The following is a 9,695-nucleotide window of genomic DNA, read 5'->3' on the forward strand; positions in this document are numbered from 1 at the left end:
CGCTACTTTTTAATGTTTATTTGGCCCCACTATTCACCTTAATTGCCAAATGGGGGGTCAAGGCGATTTCGTATGCTGATGATACGCAACTAGTCTTCCCCTACACTGAGGTGTCAGAAGCAGCGTTTAGCAAAATAAAAGGTTGTCTTAGAGATGTAGCCAGCTGGATGAACACTAACAAATTAAAATTGAATGCAAGCAAAACGGAGGTACTTTTCTATGGGAAAAGTACTCACCCCACCCCAGATCTATGGTTGCCTTCTGAAATGGGCCCAGCACCTACCCCTGGCACCAATGCAAAAAATCTGGGTGTAAGGTGGGACGAGACGCTCTCCTTCTCCTCTCATATACAACAAGTCACCTCTGGCTGCCACCAAAAACTCCGTAACCTCCGTAAATTTCTCTCCCTTCTACCAACTGACTGTCGAAAAATGGTGGTCCATGCGACAGTCACATCCAGACTGGATTATTCCAACGGCCTCTATCTTGGCCTCCCGAAATATCTGATACAACGCCTGCAGAGCGTGCAGAATGCGGCTGCGAGATTGATTAAACACATTCCTTTTAAACATCATATCTCTCCGCATCTGCACGAGCTGCACTGGCTCCCAGTGGCGAGCAGAATAAAATTCAAAGCACTCACCCTAGCGTTTAGAGCACAAAAAGGGACATGTCCCAATTATCTTAAACTCCGACTTCCCCGTTACCATCAAGAGAGACACCTGCGTTCGAACTCTCAGCTCCAACTGGCTGTACCACGAGTTAGAAGGGCGAGACTCGGGGGTAGGTCTTTTTCTGTAGGCACGGCAAAACTCTGGAACTCCCTCCCCTCTGCCATCCAATCTGCCACGTCAGAAGCTAATTTCAAGAAACTCCTAAAGACTTGGCTTTTTGGGCAGAAAGCTTAGTACTTTACCTTGCATTCCTCTCTGCTGCTGTGGTTTCTTTTCAGCGCCGGGACACCTCCTTGCGAGGTAGCTGTTCGCGCTATACAAGAATCTGTATTATTATTATTCAATTGGGTTTTCTGACCCCCGGGAAGATTGGGGGGTAAGAACCAGATCTGCCCTCCAGGGAGGGACGACAGACTGTCACTTTTTTGTTTGGGCAGCCCCCATCCTTACATATTCAAAACAAAGAATCTCTGGTGCCTAGTGGGCTTTCTGCCCCCCTGGGAGGCAGCTCGGGGTCTTTTGCCCCATCTGCCTCCCGGGGAGGCAGAAAAATTGTCCCCTTTATGTTGAGCTGTGAGGGCATTGGCATGTTCATTGTGGGCAGCCCCCACCCCTCTTTTCTAAAAAACCCCAAAAAAACAACCAATGATCCCTGGTTCCTAGTAGGTTATTGCGCCTTCTGCACCTTCTGCACCCGGGGGTGGGGGGACGGGCAGAAATACTTTGGCAATTTTTGTGAGGTGGAGGCATTATAGTACCCATGTAGGGCTGCCCCCACCCCTAGGTACTAAAAAAAACCTGGTGTCTAGTGAGTAATTTGACCCCCTGGGGGGGGCAGATTGGGGACTACTGCCCCATCTGCCACCTAGGGGTGGGGCTGAAAGACTGTTTTTGTGCAAACAAATATGGGGGAGCACAGGCCCTTACCCAAGGGGTCACTCCCTCCTCCCTGTTGTCTAGTCGTGGATCCCTGTTTGGGGATCGCCCTCCTGCAGCGATCTCCAAGCAGGGATCTACTTGGGAGGGATACCATTGGAAAGGAGAGATTCTCCCCTTTCCAACAATACCTCTCCTGTGTGTTTCGGTGCTCGAGGCTGAGATAGCCTAATGAACACCGAAACAGTGAAACTAAAACAAGCAGATAAGTATGTTTCAGTTTCACTTCGCCATGTTATTCTGAAAATTGTAGGGGTGCATTATAATTGTCAGTAGTCAGCACCCGCATATTTAGGGAACCATGTTAATGTGTGATTATTAGCAATGTAGTACTACGCCGATATTGTTGCAATATGTAGTAATGTGCTCATATTATTTGAGGACTAATGTAGTGCTTTAACAAAGAATATGCCTTAAGTAATGTAGGAATTATTGCTTTGTGTTTAAAATGTTGCATTAGGAATAACGTGCCATATTAGAAGTTGCACGTGTAAGTTGCCCATTAACGAAAACATGTGATGCTCTAACATGAGAAGGAAAATGCCTTAGAAATACAATGAAATGTAATGCTTTGGAATGATTAATGAAATGCTGATGTTGTAGTATTAGTATTAGAAATGCATTTAAACGTTTATAGGCCTCAGACATGAAAAAGCGAGCAGAGGCCTAACTGTATTTTTCTTAGCTTAGCTAATAATGTAGATCTGAAATGTGTAGTTTTACCTTGGAAAAGGCTCCTGTTCGCAGTTGAATTTCAGATTGTAACTTGGAGTGTATGCAAGGTTATTCTCATATGTTTCTGTTGCAGGTGCAAGGACACGAAGCTTGTTAGGTAGAATAATTCATTGTTTAGGAGTTAGGTTGGTAGGAGTGAGAACAAAGGGAGTTGACTGGAATGCGAGATGCAACATTTGGTGGAGAAGGTGCCTGGGACCAAAGGACACAGCAACGGTTTTTGGATGGAATAGAAGTCTTGCTGGAAAAACCCAGGATGAAGCACCTGCCCAGAGGGGTGGGTTTTGGCAGTGTTTGCTGTTTTTGGGATTTTGTATTAGGGACAGTGCCTTGAGGGTGGAGAGCAGATGAGGTTGAGGAGAGATGAGGTGGAGAGCAGAGGAGAGCAGAGTGAGAGCAGTCCTTAGAGGAGAAGAGTGGACTTTAGAGCAGCTCTTGAGACAGACTGTAAACTTGGAGTAAGACAGGCAGGAGAGGGGGTGTAGGAAGGAGCATCTGAGAACGAGCTCTGTGGCTTAGGCTACTTACCTATGGAAAGTGAGTACACTTCTTAGGAAGTCTTCACAGCTGACACCTTTTTCTCTTGTCTGGGAGGGATGCTAAGTAGGGATGTCACTTTAGAGTTAGTCTAGGGACAGACTAACCTTTTCTTTCCTTTGATTAAATGCAGTCAAGACTTCAAGCAGGAACTGTAATCGTGTGCCTAATGCTTCTTTAACTTATGTTGATTTTTATCTTGAGTCGTCTGAGACTCTTGCGGAGGATTATGGGCCAGATGCATCAAGCATCCATTTTGCGATTCCTTATTAGCGAAAAATAAGGAATCGCTAATAAGGAATGGCAAAATGGAATGCATCAATCAATCACTACAAAAATAGCGATTCCTTAGGATTCCTTAATTGCGACTCGCAAATTGGGAGTCGCAATTAATGAATACCTCCCCATTCATTCCTATGGGCCTAGAGGCCCATAGGAATGAATGGGAAGACAATCTCAATTTGCGAATCGCAATTAGCGATTCGCAAAATGAGATTGCGAGTTCAAGGGTGCAGGGGTGTCCAAAGGACACCCTGTTACACCCCTGAATGTGATCTGGGCACATATGTTGCGCACACACATGCCCTTAGGGCATGTGTGTGCGCAACATGAAACTTTGAAAAATGCACAAAAGTGCATTTTTCAAAGTTTTTGCAAATTACCATGAAGTTGTACTTCGTGGTAATTTGCGTGCCCTATTAGCGAATTCGCTATTTTTGAAACTTTCATGCATTGCATTTAAGGAATCTCAATTTGAGATTTCTTAAATGCAAACAATCGCAATTTAGCGAATTCTCTATTTGCGATTTTTGCATTTGGGATGATGCATCCCAAATGCAAAAATTGCACTCGCAAAGGGCCAGATTCTCAGAATCTGGCCCTTTTGCGAGCGCATTTCGCTTGATGCATCTGGCCCTATGTTTGTATTAGTGCTGGTTTATTTTCTGAACCTATTACTTAGGTCCTTGTATGTCCAGTTATTTTTGGCCTTGCAATAAATCTTCTAAATTTCATTTCGTAGTCAGTGGTCCTTTGAAATTGGGTTGAGTCATTCATTTGAAAATTGTCATAAGTATGAATTTAGTGATCTTCCCTTTACACTTCTTAGCAGACAAAAACTGCGTATTCTAGGGATTGGTAAGATAAAATCTAGTTCCAAATTTCAGCTGTACCACTTTCAAAGTAATGACGTCCGCACTCCATGCGCACGATTGCCATTACATTGGAAAAAATGTAAATACATCGGGAGGTTTGAGAAACTCTTCCCCACCTCCAGAGGGTGGAAAAAAGGAAATCCCTCAGCTGTTTACAGCAGAGGGATTAGGCAGTGGTGTGCCGAGGACGTAACAGTTACGTCCTTGGCACACCAGCGCCACAGCCAAGGGTCCTTGGCACTGAAGGGGTTAATTTCCATAATGTTAATATACAGAGGCTTGTAGGTTTTCTCATGTATACATTTTTTTTAAACATGACATAATTGGAAACACAAAAATAAAAATGTGTGTGTTCTTTATCCCACTATATTTTATGGCTTCAAACCCCCCCCCCCCTCCCCCCCAATTATTAATAAGTGTTTGATTTCCAATCTTGTCCACGACAGCCAGAGAATTCCAGGAGTGGCCCTCTGATGCAGAGAAGATGGTGTACAACTCAGGGCGAGCTAGGGAATCTTGCTGGGCCTAGGCTGTAAATGGGAGATATGAGCATGAGCTGGGTGCGAGAATAGGCTAGTTTCAGGTGCGATTATATTCAGAGAGTGAAATATGCTGTCCAGAGAAAAGTTAAGCGGTACATGCTGCCTAGGTAACCCAGCTGAATTAGTTCACTGCCACAAATTTCGAAGCACTGAGGCGTGAATATTTTTACATCACAGTATACTTTCCCTAATCTGTGCAATAAAGAAAGTCACACACAACATTTTAATATGTTAAAGGAAGTACATTTGTCATCCAGGAGGTTCCACTATTAACATTTATTGATCGCAGCATTATGTTTCATAATACAACTTTTAAGTGAATTAGACAAAGGCACCATGTTTCCATCAGCCATATTTATCACTGCAAAATGAGTTTCTTAGTATGTATGTCATTACATCGCATACTAATATCACGCATGCCATTACAACGCGGGTATTAGTACGCAATGCCAATGACATCGCATGCCATAACATCGCATACCTTTACCACGAGTATGCTTTTACCACGCATGCCATTACCTTGCAAAGGCATGTGTCGTAAAGCTATACTTGTGGTAAAAGTATGCAAGGTAAGTAACATCCCTATCCTTACACCTACACAACAGACTACTCCCACCCCTACACTGCCCAAACCCAAAAACACTGCCACACTACTACACTACCCACACTACTCCATCACTTACACTACCCTAAACCACTATAACACTACCCACAATACTCCCACCCTTACACTACCCTAAACCCTAAAACACTACTACGCTACCCACACTACTCCCACCCCTACACTACCCTAAACCCTAAAACACTACTATGCTACCCACACTACTCCACCCCTACACTACCCTAAACCCTAAGACACTACTATGCTACCCACACTACTCCCACCCTAATACTACCCTAAACCCTAAAACACTACTATGCTACCCACACTACTCCCACCCCTACACTACCCTAAACCACTACTACGCTACCCACACTACTCCCACCCTTACACTACCCTAAACCCTAAAACACTACTACGCTACCCACACTACTCCTACCCCTGCACTACCCTAAACCACTACTCTGCTACCCACACTACTCCCACCCTTACACTACCCTAAACCCTAATACACTACTATGCTACCCACACTACTCCCACCCCTACACTACCCTAAACCCTAAAACACTACAACGCTACCCACACTACTACCACCCTTACACTACCCTAAACCCTAAAACACTACTACGCTACCCACACTACTCCCACCCCTACACTACCTTAAACCCTAAAACACTACTACGCTACCCACACTACTCCCACCCCTACACTACCCTAAACCATAAAACACTACTACGCTCCCCACACTACTCCCACCCTTACACTACCCTAAACCCTAAAACACTACTACGCTACCCACACTACTCCTACCCCTACACTACCCTAAAACACTACGCTACCCACACTACTCCCACCCTTACACTACCCTAAACCCTAAAACACTGCTATGCTACCCACACTACCCACACTACTCCCACCCCAACACTACTCCCACCCCTACACTACCCTAAAACACTACTACGCTACCCACACTACTCCCATCCCTACACTACCCTAAACCCTAAAACACTACTACGCTACCCACACTACTCCCACTCCTACACTACCCTAAACCCTAAAACACTACTACGCTACCCACACATACTCCCACCCTTGCACTACCCTAAACCCTAAAACACTACTACGCTACCCACACTACTCCCACCCCTACACTACCCAAAACCCTAAAACACTACTACGCTACCCACACTACTCCCACCCTTACACTACCCTAAACCCTAAAACACTACTATGCTACCTACACTACTCCTACCCCTACACTACCCTAAACCACTACTACGCTACCCACACTACTCCCACCCTTACACTACCCTAAACCCTAAAACACTACTATGCTACCCACACTACTCCCACCCCTACACTACCCTAAACTCTAAAACACTACATCGCTACCCACACTACTACCACCCTTACACTACCCTAAACCCTAAAACACTACTAGGCTACCCACACTACTCCCACCCCTACACTACCCTAAACCCTAAACACTACTATGCTACCCACGCTACTCCCACCCCTACACTACCCTAAACCCTAAAACACTACTACGCTCCCCACACTACTCCCAACCTTACACTACCCTAAACCCTAAAACACTACTACGCTACCCACACTACTCCTACCCCTACACTACCCTAAAACACTACGCTACCCACACTACTCCCACCCTTACACTACCCTAAACCCAAAAACACTACTACGCTACCCACACTACTCCTACCCTTACACTACCCTAAACCCTAAAACACTACTACACTACAACACTACCCACACTACTCCCACCCCAACACTACTCCCACCCCTACACTACCCTAAACCCTAAAACACTACTACACTACCCACAATACTCCCACCCCTACACTACCATAAACCCTAAAACACTACTATGCTACCCACACTACTCCCACCCCTACACTACCCTAAACCCTAAAACACTACTACGCTACCCACACTACTCCCACCCTTACACTACCCTAAACCCTAAAACACTACTACGCTACCCACACTACTCCCACCCCTACACTACCCTACACCCTAAAACACTACTACGCTACCCACACTACTCCCACCCCGACACTACCCTAAACCCTAATATGCTATAATAAACAAACACTACAACACTACACTACCCTAAAACCTAAATCACTACACTACATAAACACTACACTAACCTCCCCAATACACTACATTAAACAAACATGACAGCACCACAACACACAATAAAAGTTTTTAAAACACACACACACAACACAAACATATCCACACTACTTTTAAACTACCCTAAACCCTACAAAAGTAACCCCCACCCCATGCACAAACCCCCTTACCTCTCTCCTATCAAGCGTCACCATTGGATCCTGCTTCCTCCTTCCTGCTTGCTTCACGTCGTTGTGAGGAAACAGCCTAAGTTTCCTCACAACGACGTGAATAGCCGCCACCGCCATTACACATTACATCGGATGCGTTGTAAAAGCGCATGCGATGTAATGGTATGCGTGGTTTTACCACGTTTGTAACATTGCATGCGTTGTAACGCATGCAATGTAAAAGCAACGCGTGGTAAAACCCACGTTGTAATGGCTGTTCCCCGTTTCTTATCTGTTGTTCTCATACTTGAAGGTAGGCACAGGCCTTTGTGACCAATTCACCTGGAGGAGCCTCAGTTTACAAACACTCGCCTACTGGAAATATTGTCTCTTAATCGGAAATTACAATACTTAATTTCTCTTGGGGGTGATAATCTCAGAACACTGCGCCATGCGCAATAACTGTTGATCTCCTCCCTCAGCTCTCCCCAGGTCCCACCCTGCTCCCCACAATCCCAATCATGCAAGCGCTCACAAACAAGCTATTTTACCTCGGGACTCGCATTCGATCTGTGATTCTTGCTCCAGGATTCTGCCTCCCACAAATTGTGTGCCAGTCTAAACAAGCGGAAGCAGCCATGAATGATAGCTTTTGCATTTCCTGGCCTGGAACGCGAGATACTGCCATATCAGATGCAGGATAGAGCTGGAAGAGAGGCCTCCTCCTCCTCTATCCTGACATCTGATAGGATATTGTGATGAAGAGTGACAAGCCTCACTGAAGCTTCATTAGCACACATGCTCCACTAGCCATTTAAGTGCTTCACATTTGCTATATACTGTGAATGTGCAAAGTGGGCTGAAGAAGCCTCCACCTAACACATGAGCAGTTCGAAACGGACAGTGGAGCCCCCTTTGTTGCTAGAATGATGATGCACTTTATTTTGAAGACCAACAATCGTTTTCCTGCAAAGTGTAAGATCATGATAGCAAGTAATTGGAGACAAGGCAGGCCTGGGACATTTAGGAGTGGTTTGACGCCGCTGGTGAACCACCACTGGACATCACAGAACAGAAACAGCACTGGTATCTGCTACAGATAGTATCAGATGTTTAGTCGACGCAGGACAGGCTGCGGCCTTGATCCTTTTGGATCTTTCCGCAGCCTTTGACACTATTTACCCAACCCTGCTGACGGAACGCCTGCAGGAATTGGGAAGTAAAGATAGGGATCTGAAACTGCGGACCTCAATTTTTACAGATAGATCCAGAGGGTGTCTGTGAATCAGTTTCAATCGGATCCATTTTCCTAGCCATGTGGGGTGCCACAGAGTTCATCTTTAGGCCCTACACTATTTAATCTTGGTTTACAAACTTGCCAAGCTCATATGTTCTTTCGGGCTACAGGCTGTTTCATATGCTGACGACACTCATATAATGATTGTTGAAGCTAGGTTTCATCCTGGATAGCAAGCTGTCACTGGAACGGCAGGTCAATTGCACTGTGACACCCTGCTTTTGGATCATTAGAATGCTGAGGAAAATCTTTCTGTTTTTTTCTTTCCAGGCATGTAAACAAATAGTAAAACACAACCAATGTCACCGGGTCTAAACAAAAAAGATGTGGTACAACTAAAGAAGTGTTAGTGAATTTCCATATCAACAAATGAAAGAATTGGTAGGCACCTTGTGATCCCTAACAGGGTACCCATCAGTCACCACTCGGAACCGCCCTTCATCATTTGGGATTCCTGTTTGCCATATATTAGGTACAGCAATGGTTCTTAATAGAGGTAAGATGTAAAAACCTCTGATGAACCTAGTGCTGCCCTATATGGTTGGAGTGTCACAGGCCATTCGTTGGCTGGAAAGAAGAGAGGGTGACTGATATGCAGTGCAAGTGAAAGAATAGTGCTAAGTGAAACTAAAATTGGGTGAGGGAGCAGGAAAAAATACCTTTATTCTGTGCTTTACTCGCTCCTCCAATATTAAAAAGCAGTAAAGGTAAATTAAACAAATATTTACCCAGATGTAGTAGGCCCCTACTACATCTGGGTTCATCAGGATAGAGGGGGGAAATCCTCCTTTTGGGACTAGGGCCCTCACACACCCAGCAAGCTAGGTGTCATGCTTCATCATATGGGCTTGCTCCTCGTCGGGTCAGCGCTGCAAAACCCGACGGGCACCCATAAAGGGGCTCTTTGACGGAG

This window comes from Lissotriton vulgaris, chromosome 6 (genome assembly GCF_964263255.1).
Source record: "Lissotriton vulgaris chromosome 6, aLisVul1.2, whole genome shotgun sequence".
Lineage (NCBI taxonomy): Eukaryota > Metazoa > Chordata > Amphibia > Caudata > Salamandridae > Lissotriton > Lissotriton vulgaris.